The 24,401-nt window shown below is 34.9% G+C and overlaps 1 protein-coding gene across 1 annotated transcript in view; it reads right to left on the bottom strand.

The window, feature by feature from the left end:
- LOC124414088 (four and a half LIM domains protein 2) overlaps nt 1-24,401 on the bottom strand; it is a 131,564-nt gene that overhangs the window by 101,995 nt on the left and 5,168 nt on the right. The gene's annotated exons all lie outside the window — the stretch shown is intronic.

Here is a 24,401-nt window from a genome sequence, read left to right as displayed (position 1 = left end):
AATCAATTTTTATGAAACAATAAAGTTTCGAATGGTCGGAAGTCCTAGGGCCAAAGTTCCGAAATGTTAGGTTTAGAAAATTCAAGTTACGATATAGAGCTAAGTTCCGAAAAGTAAAGTTTCGATATAGTAAAATTCCGGAAATTAAAATATACTCACATAAGTGTGAAAAATTCAAAAATCCGAATGACCACTAAAAATAAATCCTCGATTATTCGGAATTTCGATATATCGGATTTTCAAATTTTCAGAACTTTGACTTGTCGGAAAATTGAACGTCGGATTTCGGATCATTCAAAACTTAAATTTTATGTTTCGTCAAAGTTTGATTTTTTGCTTCAATTTTCGCTACGAAAAAATTCGGAACTTTACAAATTCAGATTTCGCCGATGACTAAATCTGAAAAAATCTAAGAATATTATATCAAAGCATCGCAAATCAGCGTCTAGCTTATCACCGATCAATTGGTAATATTGAATAAATCTCTGCGTTTTCAACGTCTCTGAGTCCAGAGAGACACTTTGAAGCTTTCATCAGGGTGTTACAGACCGAAGAATTTCTCGTCGGAACCCAATTACGTGTGTCAGATCAAAGGGACATCGAGGCCTCTTACTCCAAAAATTTTTCACTTACTTTCCCTCGTCCTCAGCTCGAGAGCTTGCGAGTTCGGGACGCGATTATCCGACCGAAATCCGTACTAGATGAAAGCAGTCGCATTTTTCCCGGTCAATCGAAAGTGTGACAAAAATTGCAAGAAAGATGAGAAGCTTCAGTTTTTGACTCGCCCTTGGATTTTCCTATGATCCAATCATCTCCGGATTGATTTTAGCGTCAAATCACTTCTTTTTCGTCTCTAAACAGGCAAGGCAAATGAACTAATTCTGAATAAAAATTGGATCGACGATTTCGGTTTCACTTACTCGGTCACGTGATGGAGACGGCATGAATAAAAGATCTCAACGCCGTTTCGTGAGATGAATGCGCATGCATGCATGTACGTACGCATGTAAGTAAGGATGAACTTACCAAAAGTCGAAAGTAGCAAACGGCGTGTCACAATTATTCTGCAGTAATACATACAATGTATAGTGCAAGCGATCGTTGTATAAGGAGGTGAGTCATTCGGTAGCTCGACTTCTCGACGACGACAGTTCAAACCGCCCGTAATGCAGTGAAAGGGTTACGTCTGTGATTTCAATTCGATCTGATAAATCGAGACTCGGAATCAATTGTGTAGTAGAATCGGCAGGCTTGACAGACGACGGGGATTAAAGAGGAGAAAGAAAGAAAAAAAAAACGCATTGAATATATTTTTTAAGATGTAAGAAGAAAGGAAAGGCTCTGTAGCGGTAAACAGGGATTTGAATAATCCTCTATTCGTGATATCTTTTGTCAAAATATTTTTAACCGCGGCAAATAGATTAACAAAAGAATTATCTCTATCAAATATGCTCGATACTGAAGATGCTTCTAACATGTTGAGTATTGAGAAAGTTAAAACTGTTGATTTAAAATTCATCAACAGCTCAAACTGTTGGTTTAGGTTAAATATATACTATATATACGAGAATTCTCTGAAACGATGTCAAACTATATAAATTTGATACCGTTTTCCCCAAATTCCCAAATTATTAAATATAATAATCCCAAATATTAAATTTTTCTTCTTCACTACCTATTTTTTGTTCTTTTTTTCTTTTCTTTTTTTTTTTGTACCAACTGTAGGCAATAATGGATGTTTAATTATAGATTTCCCTCATCGATTGCATAGATCCTGTTGCAACTGTCTAAAGTAATTACTTGTTGCAATTACACTAATTTCAGATTTTATTCGAGATATTTATAATTTCACGGAAAAGTAAACGTAAATATCATTATGAAAGTAGAATGTAACATTGTCGTAAGTACAATATTACCGAATTTAACGATAGTAATAGAGTAACTGAAAGATCATGTTATAAATAATTTTTCATTTGAATTTCAGTCACTTTTGCAAGCATCGTATATAAACTGAAATTGCAACTTGTAAACGTTGACCTATAAATATGTAATAAATATTGCTCAACTTTACGTTGGTAAATAAATTAGAAAATAGTAAAAATTGTAAAATTATGTGTATAATGAACGGTGAAAAATTGAAATAATTTACATTCATAATTTACGCGGATAAATGAATATTGTAACGTGGGTAAGAAATTAATTCAATCTCGGGACTAATTGAATCGATTTAATTTAACAAGTCGGTTTAGACCGATCACCGGATACACGATAGGTGTTATATCTAGACAGCAACCAACCGCGGCATCGAGCGGAAAAGTCAAGAAGGTTCACTGCCATCCACTTTACGAATAACCGGTAAGGCAGATTCCTGCCACGCGGTGGGATCGCTTCCAGGCAGCACTGTAATCCTCTTAACAAAATTATCGAGCTAAGCTTCGGCAGTTCGTACGTCGTTAAAGGGAAATTTAATTTCACCTCCAGGGTTAATAAAATTCCTTGGAACTATCTGTTAATTCTATTCCAACGTAGAAACGATTACTTACGAATCAGTAAACATCAAGCTTTCGTCAAATTAAAAAGGATGATAGGTAAACGAAAAAACGATGCATTTTATCAATTTTATCACGAGGTAATCGCACATCAAAGTATTTATCAAATTAGTATATATACGTGATCTGTGATGATTTCTTGGAAAAGATAGAAATAGATATTGCTGGAATGATACGTGTACAAAAGCTTGGATATTGATGTTTGACTTCAATTAAGTCATTACCAAATGATAAAAAATCAAGTATACGTGTATATTCAATTTTACTTTACGATGCAAGTTAATTTTATTCAGACGATTATTTTCTGCGAAGTCGGTGAAGCAGATTATTAAAAAAAAAAAAAAAATGTTTAATGAGATTTTTGAAAAAAATAGTCTTCTGAATAAAATAAGCCAAAGTAGAGTAAAATCGAGCAAATCTAAGAATCATTTTTTTCACAATTCTGAGACGATTTAATGTAAAACAATCACAACTAAGCTTTTGTTTTTAATTCCAGTATTCATTACTTTTGTATATTTTCAGAGTAAACGGCATAGCTTACAAACAAGTTGATACGATTTATAAAATCACCAAAAAGCATTGATATCTAACGCACCGATCATCTTAATTATTTTTATGTACTAAACGAAATGAATGATTAATTGACCTTCATTGATATCGGTGTTCAAAATAAATATCAAAATAAATGGTGTTTTGTTAATTGTTATTCTAAACTTACAATTAACTGACATTACATACGATCAATGAAAACGGAGTGTAATTATTATTTATTAGTATCATCCTACGCGATAAATATATAACAATAACTTTCACGGACATATGAAACGTACAAACAATGCGGTATACATTCCAATTTGCAATTACAATTTGCAAATGATACACGTCTCTCTGGGTGGGCCAGGATGACATTCGATTACAACGTGGATACCTTATATATACAAATTCGGAGTGATGTCAGTGTTCAGGAAGTGTGCAGTGACGTCAGATGAATGGTCCAAAATAATTCCCTATCGATACGCGATTAAACAAACTTCAGTTTCGCATTGAAATTTTTCAATAATTCAATAAAAGTGACTTAAATACAAGAACGAAATTTGTTTAATTTTTATTTACAATAAAAATTTTGAGAGAGTATCTAACTTTTATTTATTTATTTATTTTTTTCATCCGAAACGTCGTTCTGGTTTCTTCAAAAGGAAACTTTACATAATAAAACTATTTTTTCTTCTATTAATTCCGTGAAAGAAATGAAAAAAAAAAAAAAAAAAAAAAAATACTTTACCGCTTATACTGCGAGAATTTTCGAACTACCTTAATTTCAATTTCAAATAAAATCATCAACGGATATAATAACATTATTATTATGAGATGAAATTTTTGTGCCGTTTTATTCAGAGTGTATAAAATTTGATTTATTCTCCATTTAATTTTCGAATAAATATATGATCAACTCGTCATCGACTATAGATTCTCCTTTTTTCCTCTTCTCTTCTCGTCTTTGCAACGAGCGAAGCAGCATTATAGCTGCTGCTGGTATAATTGATGGGCGTTTCATGTTTCAAGTATTTTACCGTAACTTTAGCTTCAGCCCAATTTTCCCCGAATAAATAAAGGGGTATACCCGACACTCGAAAGTTTTTCGTTTTTACAGATTTTCACTGTCGTCGTCGTCGGAAAGCAGTCTGCACGCTGTAATCCGTGCATCACTCCGATCGCTAACATTGAAACGTGACATTTTTTAACGGAAGACAAAACCGTAATCGCAGGGTGAAAAATGGTAAAACAAAAATTTCATTTCCACTGCTCGACAATGATGAAACTTGTTTTTTCATAAGAGTTTAAAATTTCCGGCCATTTTTCCAACTCTAAAAAATATTTCTTGCATCACAAATTGCAAAATTGAACGATAAATTTTATGACTCATCACTTTTTAGTAACATCAAACCGACTTCTTGATCATTTAATCAGACTGGATACAAATTTTTGAGAAAACTCTATATTCGGTTTAAGTTCAAATCAAATTGAAAAAAAATATGATGTGCAAGAAAGTGAGTTTAAGCCAATTTTCTTTCCTCGAGATAAAAAAGTAAATTTATCACCTCGAAAAATCGTTTCTAATCCCTACGATATAAAACTGATATTTTCAGTTTTTCCCATGAGAAAAATCAAATTTTCCCTACCAATTCCCGGTTTTCCATAACGCCTTTTATTAAACTCCCTGCTATTTCCAGGTTTTTCAGTTTTTCAAGGTATATATGTGGCCAGCACGTATAGTGCAGTTTTTCAATTACCATACGTGACGAGAGAATCAGGGTTGTACTCGCGTGTTCAACAACCCATAAATCCCGTCTAAAACCACGGCAACGTTATACCTGTAAAAATTTATATTTCCTCTTTATTTGCCAATAGAAAAAGCAGACAGTTTCACTCTGGCCATAGAGGCAGTGCGTTTAAGAATCAACGTGACGAGTTTGGATCAACGACACAAGGCCCGAAGGCATCATGTTCATTCGACGTCGCTGATGCAGCCTTGGCGTCTTTCCTGCCTGCCCAGTTCGATAAGTTTATAATTTTATGCAAAAGGTTATCTTATTGTCGCGTCGTATATCATTTATGGATTGTCTATATAATAAACGTATGTAGTTAGAAATTGTCGCACGCTGCTCATGACTGCAATTATATACGGGACATTCCATGCCAACTCACCAAGCTCGTGACCCGGACCAATTTAGATTTATCTGATTTTTTTTTATACGATTAATCTTCCTACAAAAACCCCGAAGAAATTTTATAAGCAATTTTGTTTTTATTATCGTTATTTAAGTTATCTAAAAAACACCATTTTTTACAAAAAAATTCACCGAAATTTCATTCACAATGATCCCGTTTCTTCTACTTTTCCAGAGGGATTCAAACATTTTATATTTTTCAACAATTTCAACGCAAGTTGTACAATTTTTTTTTTTTTTTTTTTTAAATTTTTCTTTCTGCACTTCTTCTTGGAATTTCCGAAAGATGAACAATAATCAGCGATATTCACAGATAAATTCTATAACAAATTACACGTGAATTTCAATCGGAACTTCTCATAGTTCAACACATGATAATTTTTCAGCAGGTGGAACATGACTTACAGGCTGCAGGTGTGTAGCAACGTCGTTGGTGCGAAGTTGGGTCCCTATGATACCAACATTCCCAAGCGCTTATGTCACGGACGTATATAGAGATGCATGGACACTTTTCGGTTCACCCTATGTATCCGAAAACTACTGGCTATCTGTTTACATCCTCGTTAAACGACGCGTAGATCTACGTCATAAATTCCAAATACATCGCCGTATGTAGCTGTAAGTTATATCATCACACGCTGATGGCCACACGTCCTTATGCGTCATTTTCGAAACTTTTTGTCATAACGATCCTGATCGCCGATTCGTTTATACCGGAATGTATATGAAAATTCATCGATTATATTTTTGAAATTACAAAAACGGAAAGAAAAAAAAGAAACCGACGTAAGTATTTTAGCTGATTATACTTGGCAATACTACAAAACCTGATTACTGCAACACTTACTTTGTTTGTTTAGTGTGCTATATTTTTTTCAGTCGAACAAGTCCTCGAGATTAATTATTGATGCAGTAGCATAAAATTATCCTAATAATTGTAAGAAAGTATGGTTCGATTGAGCATAATAAAAAATAACAGTAACACATTCTGACTAGATTTTCTGGTTAGTATATTAAAAAAGAAATTTTCATTTTCTACCCATGAAACTATCGATTTTCCTTCTATGAAAAAAAAATGAATTATCAGTTAAGTTGTTGTACAGTAATTACGATTAGAATTTTCTTGATCCATTGACGGTATAAATATATCGTAAATATTTATTCTTCTTGCGCAACTTTTATAACTTAAGCAAACGTTAAGTACCTATATTTATTTATATACGAATGTTTCATCGAGTAGACGAAGATTGATTGAGATGAAATTTAAGAGAGGGGGAGAAAATACGAAACTGAATATTCCGCGGTCCCCGCGTAGTTGTGTTCGTATATACATACATATATATAATACATACCTTTATGTATTACAGCTATATACATATATTTCGCTCATTTATTTCCCATTTTACAAGAGAGATTAATGCAGTGGCTGATATTCGAACAACGGTGCAGGAAAAATTAATAAACGACCAAACCGATCGCCAACCTCATCCATCCATCCGTTCATCGATTCTTCGATTACTCTCGACGTGTTACACACATCGAGAAAACTAATGAACAATCGCAAAACTTACACGCCGTTGTAAGTACGGTAATTATTAATTAATCACGAACGATTGATCCGAGTTCACGAGTATCCGATCGATGATGCAGTTAATAGCTAGTTCTTGACATTTGCGGTTGCTCACGTATTAATTTGACATACAAAGTAATGACATTAGACCAATAGTTACTCAAGTGGCGAAAAATGAGTTGAATAAACGATAATTTAATCGAAAGTCCGCAATGCGCGTCCCAGATTTGTAAATTCCATTGAAAAGTCAAGGTTTGATTTGGCGAGTTGTTCACACGAGGAATTGAACCTTACACACACATATTACAGAGACTGCGAGTAATATCTACCAGCACAACTTAGACTGGCCAATGTCCACCATTGGAATGCAACCCCGGTTGGTTGCTTTCTATATTTAGAATCCAGAGTTTTTCATTAAATATGCCAACAACTTGTCGATTGCGTTCCTCGAGTAACGATAGATAACCAGTTTCAAGGGTGGGCGTAATTATTCATCATCTCGGCTGTGTAACTGCAGATAACCAGATACCTGAAAGGGTCCTCAAATATCTTGGATCATTTTCTCCTCCCGCGCTCGTTAAAAAATTTCAAGAATAATCCTTCACTTTTTACCGCTTTCTCCAAATCCGCTCCGATTATTTAATATTTCTGTTTATTTTATTTTTATTTTATTTTTTTAATATATGTATTTCTAAACGTGTAAACACTTCGATGGCATCGATATTATAACGAATTGATTTGCGCAACAGTGAGAGAATTCATTTTCTAAGTTTCGTCTTCTGAACAGGTTATATTGATAATGATTGCAAATTGCATCAGAGCGTCTCGACGCTTCTGTACTTGAAGAAAATTTTTACATTTTTAATAGATTACACTTGCCATTAGGTACCTAGTATAATTAGTGAAAACTATTAGAGACAATAATACAGTTATTTTTATAACCGCAAAAATACAACGGCTTATAAAAATGGATAAAGAAAGAAAGAGAAAAAACAGAAGAAGAAATTATACAAAATGCAGAACGGTAATGTCTTTGAATAATCTACCACTCAAGCAAACCATAGAAATGTTTAGTGAAAGGCGACAAACAACAGTGCTCTCTGCGGAGAGTGACGGAGATTTCCATAGACCTAAATTATACAATCGCGCTCGCGTCGAGTAGCTTATAGCATGCATATCAAGGTACACAGACGTGCATCAACTTGGTTAACGTGAAATAAATTGACCTCTGTTAAACCTAGTGAGAAAACCCGCGACCTTGATGAAACCTTTACGCATAGTTAATCCGAGAATGCGATATATAGTATGTATAATATAGTACGTATAAGTTGGGTGACGTTATACGGCTGTAGAAAGAGACCAGCGACGGTGCTTTTAAGGTGATTATTGCTCCGATCTTATCGTCAAGAAATGGGTACACACAAACACACACACAGTATCGCAAACGTCTTGTAATTTTTCCGTGAAACTGCACACTCGTACTTCTGCTTACGGCGGCGTATGTGGTTATAAAAGATAAAGAACAGAGTCCAGTCGCAGGCAGCAGGAGCCACTTCCTGCCTGTAGCCTGCGAATTGCGGCTGCTACGAAGAACGGAGAAGAATCTCTTTTGTAGGTAGGTAGGCTACTTAAAGAGTCATTCGATCATTTCTTACTGCCATTTTCTCCCATTTCTTTTTTTTTTTTTTTTTTTGGACGTGTTAAGATCACCATAATCCTGTTCGTCAAGTCCGCAATTCCAGCGAATCTATGAGATAGAAGTTAGTAACGTTATTGTAACGAGGTGTGTTTAAGAAGGATCGTTACTTCGTATCCGTAGGATTATCTGAAATGTAGTAAACCGTGATAAACCAAGAATACGATACTTTGAAAAGCCAATTTCTCGAAAGTCGTTGCATAATTATGAAATAACGATGTTTTAATCATTTTTTCCCATATCTTTCATAATATTATAGTTTGATGTTACTAACTTCAGTTTGACGGGTGCTAATTAAGACTCTGCGTAATGTGTGGTCATTAGGGTCATAGGTCATAGATCTGTGTAATATGTTTATAGTAAACATCTGAGAATCTGTTAATCGTTTCACAGATGTAATTTTCACTGGTTTGACGAGATAATCTGAAGGAGAGTCGCAGAGTGCATATCTTATCGGTTACCGAACACGATAGCCAACATCTCGCCTATAAAAAATTATCGATAGAAATAACACTGTTATTAACTCGATGGCGATAACGTTTCTGCCGGCTTTTAATAGCTAAGTACTTCAAAAATGTCGCTGCACAGAAAAGGCTTCTTATCTGAGGGAGTATCGTGACATGTCACGATTTTTATACACCGCTTTATCACTCACATCTTGGTGTAAACGTGTGACTGAGCTAAAAATTTCAATTACATGTACCGGATATCCGTAATTGGAAGCGTTTCGTCGCTGTCTATAAGCTTAGATTTTTTTTCGAACTTCTTACCGCATCGACGATTGCAGAGAAAGAATTTATTTTTGACAAGACTAATTGGAAGAATAGCGTTTTCGAATGACTGTGTCTCGAGACGAGTCTTTCAAGATCCGTTGGAAAGCTCTACCTTCTAAATTTACTGCCAATCATCGTGTCAGGTTAGTAATAAATCGAGACTAATGCTCATCATTTTCTGACGAGACGATACCAGAGTTATCAATAAAGATTTAGTACGTCACTGACTGAGATTGAGAGTTACGGAGATTAATGAAAAAGAGATTCGAAAAGAAACCGCGCATCCGTCAATTCTTCTCTCCCTCCCATTTTACGTCGATTGCATTACAGTACACCTGGGGTCAGTGATTCCGAGACGGTTCATTTTTTGGTCAAGTCGGTTACGTTGGCAATATAGACCGAGGGATATTGATAGAAAATTCCGCCTCATTTTTTACAAGAATGGCACCAATACAGCGGTCGAATTACGTAATTGATGAAAGGAAAATGTTGCTCGTAGTGCTCGTCGATTTTTTTTAAATTCAATATACCAAAAAACTCATTTTCTTGTCTCTTCCAATTTTCATGAAAACCGTCATCATAACCCTACTTTACAGTTTGAAAATATTAAAATCTGCATATGTATTAATATATGTATATACATATGTATGTATGTATGCATGCATGTGTGTGATCAATTTTTTTGTTAGCAAAAGTAAAAAAAAAATTGAGCATGTACGAATGGTTTCAAATAAATATTGTTAATTTCGGGATTTTTGGATCGCTAATCACAAATCTAAAGTCAGATTTTCAAAATTCAAACTTTGCGTATTCGATAGAGTGAAAAAAAAACTGAAAACATTTGGATTTTGATGAAAATTGGTATTGAAAGGGTTGTTAGGTAGCTGATCACGAATCTGAGGTCAGATTTGCAAAATCCAAAATAGCAAATCCAATATGATGTAAAAAATCAAAAAACATCACAATGTTAATAGAAATTAGTAGGCGGAGGTTTTTTGGGTTACCGATAACGAATCTAAAATCAGACTTCCAAAATTTGTAATTATGAATCCATTACTGTGGTTAAAAATAAAAAAAATTATTAATCACGAATCTGAATTTGTAGTTCGAAATTCATTGCGTCCATGTCTACGCGATCCAGGATCCACCAGTGCATCCAGCATCCGCGGCGTCACCTGCAGGTTGAGCTAGGCTGATGGACCACTAGAGAGAGACGCGACGTTTCCTCTCCCTCTTCTTCCCCTTCTCACTCTCTCTTTCCCTCTCTCTTTCTCGTGAAACGAAATGAGTTGAATGCAGATCGATGAAAGAATGATTGTACAAGTATAAGACGAATATAAATGGAAATTTATAAATTTATAATTTCGAGAAATCAGAAGAAACTCGCGGCGTTGCCGCATTGCGCATGGGCACCTATAACCTTATACATTATACATATGTATATATATGTACATTGAGCCATGGACCGATTTTATATCATACATAGATGCGTGTAGAGATGCTCGCTTGCTTGCAACACACTTTTTGTCGATCCTCTATTAAGCTTGCGGTCGGTACGAGAAATCTGTGATTATATATAACGGAAATTTCCATAGCAAGTTTTACAATCTAGTTTATTAACTCTTTGACCGTTTAGGGTCAATTTCACATTTTTTCTTCTTCTTTTCTCAATGATTCGGTATCTCGGATTTATGACGCTGTTTTGGTTTTCTCATCTTCGGCGCATTTATTTCTATTTATGAAATTTTAGGTTCATAAAATGCCAGAACAGGGGGAAAAAAAAACTATGCGAAAAAAATCTTTGGATGTGAAACTGCGTTTTGTTAAATCATTAAAATTGTTTTTCTTTTTTTTGTAAGTATCGTATAAAATGATGAAGTATTCTCTATGAAAATATAACTTTAGCTGGAAAACAAAGTGAATTTTATAGACAAATGAGAAGTCTCTTTAGGCATAATAATAAAAGACATATCAATCATCGATGAAAATCCAATTCATCCGCATTCAAGAATATCAAAATAAAATAAAACTTCTCAATTTCGAGTGAATAAATTTAATGGTTGACTTTTGCAAAAGGATCAAAATTATCGTTACGTGTTCGAAAATTTTAAATCCTGTTTTTGAAACTTTTGAGACAAACGTTTTTCAAGCTTAAAAGATCGTAAGTATTACCTCGCTGTATAAGAACGATGATCCAATGCAAAATATGCATGTAATCTATATTACAAACATTAAACAGCTCAACTTCCAAAGTGGGATCGAGATACACGTGGGATCGAGATACTCAGTAAAGTTCACGCGATATCGAGTGTTTGTTAATCGTTTACACATGTGCAATCACAAGTTGCCCAAATTCAGTGGCGTAACGCGGATTGCGGAAAGCTAATTGTAATTTTCATTTTAAAAATCTGCACGTACACGGAATTTTTAACGCTTTATAAAAACAGGATTTGAATCTATGCCACGCAAACGTTACGATGCAAATTAACTTAATTTAATTTACGCGAAAGCAATGACGTATGGAGTTTTAGGGTGACATTGTGAAAAGTTATTTTTTTCTTTTATCCCGTTATCAGATAATTAATAAAAAAATACTTGTGATCGATAGTGCAATGGTATTTGGAAATAGCTCCTAGCTCAATATTATCTTTTGTAACTTTCTATTTTTGGCACCTATTTGAATTTGAGTTTCGACGGAAGCGATAATTAGCTTCTCCATATAATTTCTACCCACTCTCTGCACGTGAATAATAATGACGCACGAATGGTGAATGGGTTTTTCCTATACCCAGACACAAGATCGGACTACCAAGAACCCAGCCTGCCATGCCATGGAGATTCTTCGTACCTGAACATAATAATTAAAATGCAATCAAGTACCATCGATTTATATTTTCACCTTTTTACAATATCAAAGTATAAGGTGCAGGCTAATTTTTTTAACGACTTGTCGACTCGTTGATTTGCGCAATATCACAGTAGTTTGTTATATCTGTATGTAACGTAATTTACACACCGTCATATTTCACAGCGAGCTCTGTAAATCGCTCAAATGGTATTCTCATCATTCACGATCAGCTGAAGTTAGGTAAGATTAGTTTAGATTAGACTTGCTGTGAAAAAAAAAAGTTCAAGTGACCCAAGGCAGCTGCTTCTTTCCATTTCCGGGTGCAGCGCGTGACGTCATCGTGAGATGGTAAATCGTAGGAAATTAAATATTATCCTATACAAGCTTTTTGATTTGTAAAAAAAGAAAATTTGTAAACATCTATATTAGGATGGTCCTCATTTAAGGCTCAGATTAATTTTTTATCATTGGCCCCCGAAATCGGTTCATAATTCGAAAAGAATTCTCCAATATTTTTATATATTTATCTCAACTCTATCCCCTGCCTGTAAGAGGGTGGATTTTCCCATTTAAAATCCACGTGTTTCGGCCACATTCTAAAAATATATTTTACCGTAAGAGCAACGTAGACGAATTGGACTCACTCTCTAAATCCGACTAAAGGTGATTAAAAGTAACCAAAAGTGACTAAAAGTCAGATTTAGAGGGCCTGAAATTCATTTACACTGCCTGGTATGATGATGTTAATTTTTTTTTATCAGATACTAGTACCAATTCCTCCTAAAATCTCGGAGTTAAGGATTTTTTTTCTTACAAAACACCTGTATTTTAAAGTGGAAAAATCCACCCTCAAATTAGGGAATTGTTTTTAAATTATTTGGATTAGATTTGTGAGGCAAAATATAAAAAAAATTACCCTAAACTAGATGTCTATGATGATAATTAATGAACTTATATTCCTCGGCAGATCTTTCATTCCTCCCGTTATATTAAAAGTCGAATTTGTAGTTTCTTAGATGACAATCTAGTTTTTGCTATAAAATTTTAGATAAAAATTTACCGTTTTCACGTAAGTATGTCAATGTCACTAAATACATATGTGAAAATTTTTCCCATTTGAAGATCTGAAGTAGTTTGACACGTGGTAAATTGATACAATGTATACGGTGAAGGAGGGTAGATACGAGTGAGCGATTTAGCGGTGGCTTTTGTCATTCGGTATACAGGAGAAACCGGTTGTTATCCAGAATTCCGAATTTATTCGAACACTCCGCCTCTTGCGTAGCCATCAAGTCTCTCTCTTTCTCTCTCTCTCTATCTCTATCTCTTTCTCTCTCTTCTAGAGTCGACCCGAATCTCTCCACACGAGCGGTCTTTCCTTCTTCTTCAACTCTTTTTCCTGCTATTCCAGTTTTCGCATTTCAAAAATGAGAACTAAACAAGTAAATTGTGTTGTATATCTTATAAGAGTATACACATATAGATAATATAAAATACAGGACACACGTGGTACACATGAGGAGCAGTTAGCTGATCCACATTCGCAAAACCAGGCCATTAAATTGTCACATGTAATGCTTATAACGGCTCGGTGAATCGCATCATATCTGACACTGTTTCCACATACCGTGTGTTTAATTCGAGGTAAAGAAAAAAACCAAAACCAACATAAAAAAAAAAAAACAATTACAAAATTCATTACGTCTCGAATACTCCCACGATGATTAATGTATAAATATCAGAAATGTATTAATAAAAGGGTAATAAGACACGTTGCGGTGGATTGAAATTCTCGCAAAAACAAACATCATATTTCCGAAAAAATACAGATCAGTGTTAATCCTGAAGTGTAAAATGTCACCCTCTGCCAACTGTTCGGAATGGAAAGAAAAAGGTATATGTATGGTATAGTCCAGGGGCATTGCCGTTGGCACAAAGAGCACGAATTGGGCAGACGATACAGCTGGAGTCGAAACAGAAATGGTAGGCGATATGGGGCTCGAAAAAGCATCGACACAGATTTCAAAGTATTGTTCTTCGTTGGCAGAAGAACGAGGCTTATTACTTATCCGTGCCGCGTTGATACCTCGGCTCATCGCCTCTGGGCCGTGTCCGATATTTGCTTTTAGACTTTGCTGCACTTGTTTGTGGATGAACAAAACTGTAGGGTTGCCCGTAGGAACTATGCGAGCAGAATGTTCAAATTCCCGATCACTTTTTAAGGGGGTGCCCTAGTCGATATCGAAGTCCACGTATCTTAAACGCGAAAAGGGATTTAACAGTTCCATTTCTATATGAAATTCTGAACAAAAACACTCCGATAGATTTTCATTTGATGCCGAAATAAAGAAATAGCATGGTTTCTACAAATTTGCTATTACGATTGGGTGGAATCCGTGCCATTTCTTTGTTTCTGCGTCAAATGAAAATCTATCGGAGTGTTTTTGTTTGGAATTGCGTCTTATAATTCCTTTTTTCGCGTTTGAGATACGTGGACCAGGACACCACGTGAAATGATATCGTGAATGGTACCAAACGGATGTACTTCAAGTCGAAACGTATAAAAGCATGATTTTTATGATAAAAGAAATAACGATGCGATGTGCTAATTGAAAGACAGAGGAACGATATTATTCTTGGTCAATGACGTGTACCGTTTACGTAAACAAACTCGTTGACAATTGATTCGATTGTATCGTCCTAGCGGTAGCGATCGATGATACGATGCGGATGTTATAATTGGTAGTTTAATAATTAACAACTCCCTATATATATATATAGGGTGGCACAAAAAAACCGACCATTTTTTTTCTTCTGAGTCTCACGTGACAAAATGTTAGTTTTAGATGTTTTAAGAGCCCACTCCTAAGCACAGCTCAGAAAAAAAATTTTAAGAGATCGCTCCAAATTTTTTAAAATGTCAAAAATCGTCAAAAAATTAAATTAAAAAAATTATATTTTCAGTATTTTGTTTGATTTTTAATTCATGTCGTGGTGTATTGTTATCGATTCTTTCTTACTAAATTAAAGAAAAAAAATGTATGAAATTTTAATATGAATATTAAAAGGTCGCTCGAAAAGATCTGAAGAAATGCACGAAAAAATTGAAAAAAAATTATGAGCGACCTATCAAAATTCAAATTTTGAACTGAAACTTTCGGAAACTTATTTTTTTTTGTCTATAAAATTATACCGTAGCGAGAAAAAAAATTTAAAAAAAAAAAAAAAATCGATTTTTGACGATTTCTGACGTTTTAAAAAATGTGGAGCGACCTCTTAAAAAAATTTTTTTCAACTGTCCTTTGGAGTGGGCTCTTAAAACATCAAAAACTAACATTTTGTCACACGAGACCGAACAAAAAAATAGTCGGTTTTTTCTGCGCCACCCTAATACCTTGACGAAGTCTCTTGAATAAGAAGAGTAAGATTCGTGACCAAACCTGCGAGAACAAAGGTTGCATGACGATGAAAAGTGCGAGATGATGACGTTACACAACCCTACAGCAGAATACCTTGTTATAATATAATAGAAAGATTTAGTTTGCAGTTTAGGTTCACCAATTTCATTTCAAACGGTACAAAGAATCGAATAACCTACAGTGGACTGAAACAGCGAGATCTATAAGGTTAAAAAAGCGCAAGGAGTAAGTGCTGATTGGAGGGCGCAGTCGAGATAAAGCTTTTGGGTGTGGTTGATTACAGTTCGCCTCCGGCTCCTCCGGAGTTCCTGGCTTTCGCGTGATTTACCGTTTTATACCATAAAGCTCTATTCACAACAAAAGTTACACAGTGCAGATGCACCGGTTCTGACCATCTTAGCACCAGTTTTGCGCATCGTTTGATCTAGTGTCGACCACTAATGGAGTATGTACAGATTTGTAGCTTTGATCTACGTAAACACCGATTTTCTAACAATAAATTGTAAAAAATATGTATAAAAAAACTAGTTGCCTAAAGTATCTCAAATTCGGATTTTATTCACGAATCGTGTGATTGAGGAAACCAAAAGTCAAATTAATATATATACAGCACTTCATAAAGGTTGAAACAAATGTTGGATGTATGTCAAGGGGATAAGGAATTTTATACGATTTCATTTAATTTCAAGCGATTTCAAGGGATCTCGTACGATTTCAAGTGATTTCATGAGATTTCAAAGTGACTGCTTTCCAAAGTGGTTTGCAATTTCGACATGGAAATACACTTTCGATGTATGTATACCGTCTAGTTTACACCATAACTGTCCAGTATAATAAGACAGCTTAGCATTAGGACAATTTTACTCCCTAATCTGAATTCACGTAGGTGCACCATTCGAGCGCGATTTGATTTTCACGCATAGCTGAACATCTGGTCCAAAATTTGAAATCGAAATGAAACTTTATCGTTGTGTATAACGCCTGAGTTATTTTATTATTTATTATTTCGTATGCTAATCTGTCATGCATTCGAGGCGTGGCACGTTTCCACGATAAAAAGCGTACTACGTGATAGATAAAGAGAGAGAGAGAGCGAGAGAGAGAGGAACGAGAATAGAACGAAAAAAATGTGATTATAGATATATTTGCATACATCATAATAAACGCGTTGACACATCGTAGTCATGTATACGTAATCCCGCGTGACACAATCATGCTACCGGAATAAAAAAGTAGAATAAAACAAGAAAAAAAAAAAAAAAAAAAAACCAAAAAAAAAAAAAAAGGAACCCAACCAGTGTAAAAATATTTTTCTTCAATTATTATATTATAACAGTCATCGCACACGTACCGCGTGAATTCATGATGAAAATTAAAACACTGTCACGTCCAACTGGAGGCTATTATTTGTTATTTGAGTCTATCTAATCTATCGGAAACTTATAATATATATATATATATATATATAACGGATATGCTTGGATAAATTTTATTGTTATATACATATACCCTGGCATCGGGATCGGCGTCGGATGACTTTGTGGGTGAACGTTGATCGAAATGATTGTGCGCAAATACCGCAAACGTTGCCTAATGGCCGGTAAGTATAATCTGGATGCAGAGATTGCACACAGTGTAGCCGATTCATCCAACGAAGCGTGAAATCATCAATGAAACCATATCGTCCCCCCCCCCCCCCCCGCCCCCGCCCCTCCCTCTGATCATCCGATTCATTTTCCTCTACAGCTGTGACGGCAATCGAGGTGCCGGCCGTTGTCCTTACACGGAGTGAAAAAATTTGCTTCAATTTATACTGTGTACCCATATAGTATAAGGCGTTCCGTGCCAACTCGAGCAGGTTTTCATATCATCATTTGTAATTTGTTCAAAAGTTTTTTAGATGATCGTAGCGCCTAGAAAAGCCGCGATTGTTTTATTGTTTATTATTTTAGACCGCGGTTTTTTGAATCCTGAACATTTTAGTATACATTTATATTCACGGTTCTCAAAAACTTTTAACGAGATTCATTTTTTTTTTTTTTTTTTTTTTTTCCTTATCATGAATCATTTTTATCACGTGTGTATATATGTAAAAAATGTTTTACAATTAGATTTTTTTTTCGATACCTTAGGAAACTTTAATTTCTCTTTTTTTATTTTCAAAACATGGAATCGACAAAATGGAATTGACGTTACACATCAATGTCGTACATGATATTTTTTGTACAAATCTTGGTACCACTAATTTATTGAAATAAAACCGAACAATAATGGGAGACGAGATAAAGTCTGAAATTTTATTTCATAAGTTAGTTGGTTATTCTACGAATTCGGAATCATTACTTATGACTGTATACGTATAGGCGGTGTTAAAGCAACTCAATTAGAGGAAGTAAAAAGTATCGCTTTGGGAGCGGAAAGAGAGAAAAATCGGTGTGCAAAATCGCGATTCGTGTCACGGTAAATTTGAAGAGTAGTCTTATTACCGATACACAACGTTAAATTTCCTTTTTGCTTCTGTTTTTCTGCCTCTTTCTTGTTTCGAGGAAAAGTACATGTTTGAATCACGATACGCTGGTTGAAGTCTCGTAATTTCAAAGAATAGATGCAGATGCTATAGAGAAATAGGATAAAGTACACGTTTAGACACGCGATCATGTAAGCAAACCTTCCCAGAATCTACTCAGTACTCTATTTAATTTCTTATGTAATAAAAACGTACGCGACATACTTTTTAGCAATTTATACTAACGAGAAAGAGAGAAAAAAAAATTAATAAAACAAAAAAAAATCCCATGCGGTACGACTCACGTTTTTATCAAATTAATGCCATCTCAAAAAAGAAATTTCAACGAGTAAGTCGAGATTAACAGATGTCTTAAATACTAACTCGAATCGTTTACCTACTGCTACATGCAATGCGATAATCGTTAGTGGGCTTTATTTTGTTGACATAATTTCAAGTTTCGCAAATTTTTATATTTATACGCAATAAAGCTAGAAACGTTTATATGAGCAAATTTCCATACTGAAAGTGACGCACAGTGACTTGCCTGGCTATTCCAATCATAATTAAAGTTTTTCATTTCGTTCTTTGATTAAGAGAATACCAATTAAACGATACAGCTTATTATAATTAAGAAGTATAAATGAGAGATAAAAATGAACGAGTCGTTGGATTCTGAGATGGATACAACATGTGTCTTGAAAAGAAAGAACTGCAGACGAAGAGAAGAGTGTCGAGCACTGCAGTGCACAAAAAATTGTTCAGACAAATTGTTCTGCAGGCTTCCACCACGAAATTCCAGGAAGGTGGAAACGACGCCTAATTCGAAAGCTTAATTGAATGCGATAATTTTATCAGTTCCTAGTACGGAGAGCACGAGAGTTAGGAGAGTCGCTACTCACAGTCAGTCCTGCAGTTTACTTACTTACTTACTTACTTGCTTACTTACTTACTTACTTACGGTAGCTTCGCTCAAACTTGAATCAAGAACAGGTGCAGATCTCATTAGAATACGTGGCTAGTTGGAACTCGATCCGAACCTTCAAGGACCGTTTCGATAATAAACATAAACACACACACATGTAATCCACATATTAAATTTATGCAGGTATGTATGTATAACGTATTCCCGATACTCGAAGAAGGTAAGAATAATATCGACCGATGTATAATACAAACCGAGGAAAACTTACGGACGAGTTTCTAATCGTAAACTTACTTGGTTTATTTCGTATGATTACTACCTGTAGTCACACTATCGCCTCGGTATACCGCAAGGTATCGATTATCGCGAAAATAAGCTATAATACAACGAAGGAAAAATACGTTCAACTGAGACCTGAATTTTTGTACCATGAGACGAATTTATCGATTCGTCAAAAGTTTGGGTTAATCGTTTAATTACATTAACGACTCAAGGATCAATGGAACCCAGAGATTGAATCGAAGGTTAAGAAAATGAAGCTGATCAGCAAATTCGAACAACACAAGATATAGAATACAAAGAATTTAAGTAAGGGTTTTACAATTATTAGATTTAAGTTAGTAACGTTACTACAACGACGCATGATTCGGTCTAAAAAGTCAGTCATAATAAACAAAAAATACTCATATTTTTTTAACTCGATGTGTTAAAGTTACTAACTTCAGCCTCGTTTATAATAAAATCATAAAAAATCATAAAAGTACTGCTTGTTTTGTCAGGTTATAATTGGTCCCAATTTACCCTTAAGAAGATAATTTTCATAACTATACATATATACAATTAATACACAAGTATATGATTGCATCGTTCTCAGAGGCACGTTTCACTGCATATATATATCGATTAAAAACTAAATTACATACAATTGCCTGCACAGGTTTGTACACAACCAGCGACTCAATAATGCTTTACGGGTGCAGCCTGCACTTACCGGTATTATATTATGTATAGGTTTACAAACGGGAAGCGATGCCAGAGTTCTATAAACTGTGCCGCACGGCCATGAATTCGTGATCGATACTCAGCTGCGACAATACGAATTTTTCAAGCAGCATCACGCTAACTCAAACCGAAGTTCATATATATATATATTCTCTACTTTTCCTAAATTTGCATCGATAAAAACTCGCTGATTATCAATTATAAGTATAGCTATGTGAAGTAGTCCTCCCCGAACCGACCTACGTTTGACTGATTTATTTTTAAGCATGGTGTAGAGTGTAGAGTATACAAAAAAATCATCTTTCGCTGATTATGAATGTTAAATTTTTTTTTTACCACGAGTTTGATTTTTAATGCACCCGAAAATACAAAAACCCAATTTTCGAATGAACAGCCGAAATCGATTGGTTTTTTAATTTTTCTGATGAATTGTTGATTAAAAACCGAAAATTTTTATACCATGATATTTCAGAAATTTTTAAAGTATAATATCTTTCATATATGACAAATGCGTTCGAAATTCTATTTTCTATGAATGAAAGATTCATTCATTCATAAAAAAATCGAGGTGTAATATGTTTAAAAAGAAAACGTACCGTTTACTGCGTATAATTTTTCAAGAAAAGGGGAGAATAAAAACAGTACTTGTCAGAGTTATTTTTGAAAACGTAATTCCCTGAGAATTCCAGGTTTTCCAGACAAGAATCATTATTTATCCAGTTTCTTCTCATGTACACAATAAATGAAAAATACAATAGTCATACGAACAAGAACATTCTATATTTGACAAGAGCGCATCTCATTGTGACGCGAATGTGTAAGAATTCGTTAGCATGAATTAAGAAATCAAGACCTGGTTCATGACCATTTCCTGAAAGTTGAAGGAATTTTTTTTTCTCATCAAATGGCTATGAAAATTAATATAATATTCCAGATACGACATGAAATTCCCTGAGATTTCCAGCTTTTTTCCAGGGGATATAAAATTTCCTGAGAATTCCGTGATCCCATAATTTCCATGAATACTGGACACCTTGATCCCAAACACTCGGCCTGAACTTGAACTTTAGAAATATCATGAACCTCTACAAATGTTCTAAACAATTTTCAAACTCGATGTCTGAACATAAAAACGGCCTGCATTCATAACATGAAGAAGAAAGTACCGATGTTTCGTACATATTCAGTCTCGTGACGAAATTAAAATTCAACCAATTGGTCATCGCGACCATTTCTGAATCACAAAAAAACATATCGCAAAGATGTAGGCAACAACGCGTATAAGAGATTGGAATATATAATAATGAACAAGAAGTTGAATAACAGTTACACGGCACGTGCCTTATACACGATTTGGCTCGACGCTAATTAGTCACAAGAGTTGGTTTTAATTATAAATAAGGAAACGCGTGTCGGGCTTTGGAAGGTAGGTAGGTAGGTAGGTAGGTAGGTAGAGGAAGAAGGGGAGAAGAGAACGATTTATTATAATTCAGTATAAAGCTTACAGCCAACAGCCATGACGATGAGCTTCAAATTCCCAACGGCACGTTAAGCAAGCTGCATTGTTCATGATTTTCCACCATTTTCCGCTTATAATTCAACGAGGTAATTAATCCGTCGGTAATTTTGTTACAATATCATACTTCCCTAATATTCATTATACACATTTATTATACCTACGTTATAGGCATGAGTTTATCCGTAATCCTCGTTTTACAAGCCTTGTATTATGTACGCATATATATATATATATATAAATGCTCTCGCATGCTACGAAGGAATGACAGACGGCAGTGAAATTACAACATCACATACTCATATATATATTGATATACACGTACAGGAACACACACAGGCGTATCACGTGTCGGCATGGATTATATACGATGGCAAACGCGACCAACAACTCCTTAAAAGTAATTCTAACTTAGCATTGGCCCGGATTCATTTATGTTCCAAGATTAACTGCTCTCTTAATGGGTTAAGATCGTTTTCATGTTATACCTGCTCGGGAGAAGAGCAACACACGCACAGACGCACATGATGTGGATATTATTGCACTGACATATCTACCTACCCGTTTAGTCTCTTCTTCGTTTCGTCACCGATTTCATAGTGCAAAATTTTAATATCAAGTCCTGTATGCATAATAGGTGACGGTTTGGTTATTTTGAAAGATCGAAAAAAGCCTAATTCCGAATTATTTGGTGGCGAAACTTGAAGAAAGACGTGAAACTTTGTGGGAACAACAAAGTTTCGAATGGTCGGAAACCCGAAGACTCAAAGTTTCGAAATTCAAGCGACGGGGGGGAAAAATTGCGGAAAGTAAAATTTCGGTAGTGTAAATATACTCACGCAGCGTAGTTTAGTCAACGAGTGAGTGTAAAAAATGGGGAAAACCGAAAATCAGAATGATTAGGATTCCGAGGAAAAATATATCGAAAATCCAAAACAAAGCAAGATCAAAGTACCGAAGCTTCACCAAGTCAGAAATTCACAGAGCTGAAAATCATCGATAATTCAGATTTTCGCATTTTCGGAACTTTGACTTTCGGAGAATCAATCCAAAAGAATTGAATCCTACAACCAAATTTTCCACGCATTTCCAACACACCGATATTAAAGTGTAAATTTTCGACGAACCGTTGATAAAATTGAAAAAAGCTAAGTTTGCAGATATTGGACTTCTTGCCTTCCGTGTGTGCACAAATTCCCTTTTTTATTTACTTTTAATAAAAGATATCTAAATCGGATAAAATATCGCAGAGATTCGGCATCGAAATAAATAATAAATGTACAGAGAAAAATAATGAGAAGATGATGATCTTCCGCCGTGACGAAATAAAAGATATTTCCCTTCTATTCTCAAAATCAAACTAACGCATGTGTCACAAGAAAATATATTACAGTGAAAAGAAAAATAATCCATTAAAAAATTCTCTGTTTACGGTTACAAATCTTATTTTCATATATTTTACCCAGAACTATATATTTCGGTTATTTTCTGTGAGAAAGAAAAATATTTAAAGACTGCATTATATAGTAACCGCAAGTGTAGAAATCCGTTTCGGTGCAGGAAGTGTAAAATAATCGTTCCTATGTCTTCAAAACCAAGAACGTTTCTACTTTTATTTTCTCTCTTTTCACTTTTCCAACTTATCTCCAACTCTTCAAGTCTGATATACCATACACACATGTAGACTACATAGACATAGTATGCATAAATGTACATATGCATTCCCGAGCAGGCAGAGCCACGTGCGTCACACGTGCTTTGCTCTCCTCCCACTGTTCAAAAACGCCTTAAAATCGCAGACGAAGTAGGTAAAACAAAAAATAATCAATCTACACTGCGTAAAAATTTTTTCCTACAATTCTGAGTCCCTATAAAAATCATAATATAAACATATTCAACAACCTGCAGCGGTTAGTTACAATCGGATTTCACGTGTACTCAACGTCAGCAGGCGATTGATCAATTGTATGTATGATTGTGAGCAAATAGTCCGAGCAGGTGATGCGACAACGGCTATAATTGGCAAATACTTGCCTTACACTGCATCAGTTCGAAAGCAATTCCGACGTTTCTGACAATGTTTGTTCACCCAGATACCGGAGATGAAAGTTTATGTTCTGTAGTTAATGTTCACAATAGATAATCGAAAGAATAAAAAGTTATATGCAAGAAGAATTCTGGTAATATTCACGAGTTCGTTGACCATTTTTATAAGTATAATCCAGAGACATTTCATCGGATTATTAAAAAGCAAAGTTCCGAAGTGCCTGATTTCGAATTATTTGGTGATGAAACTTGAAGTGAAGGAATAAAACTTTTAGGAAACAACGAAGTTTCGAATGATCGGAAAGCCGACGGTTCAAAGTTTCGAAATGTGCAAGATTCCGAAAATTCAAGTTACGATAGAATAAAATTTCGAAAGTTAAAATATACTCACACAGCGTAGTTTACCCAACGAGTGGGTGTAAAAACCCGAAAAACCGGAAATCAGAATGACCAAGACTTCGAACGTAAAAATATGGAAAATCCAAAACAAAGAAAGAAAGGACGCAAGTGTTGAAATTTGACGAAGCCAAAAATTGACACAATTGAAAATCTTTGATCATTCAGAATTTAGCTGTTTTAGATATTCAAATTTTCTCATTTCCACACTTTCGTAACTTTGACTTGTCGGAGTTATGCACTTCCGGAACTTGGAAATTTCTTTACTCCAAGTTTTACCACCAAAAAATTCAAAATTTGTAGCTTTCGGAACCCTTAAAATTCGGAATTTCAACCCCACAACCACATCTTGTATCAGACATTTAGACGATGCGACTAAAAGGGAAGAATTTGTTTATTTAGGTTCAGACTTCTGCATAAACGAGG

This window comes from Diprion similis, chromosome 2 (assembly GCF_021155765.1).
Source record: "Diprion similis isolate iyDipSimi1 chromosome 2, iyDipSimi1.1, whole genome shotgun sequence".
In the NCBI taxonomy this organism is placed as follows: domain Eukaryota; kingdom Metazoa; phylum Arthropoda; class Insecta; order Hymenoptera; family Diprionidae; genus Diprion; species Diprion similis.
Note: the sequence above shows the minus strand (reverse complement) of the source record. Positions and strands in the feature narration are given on the sequence as shown.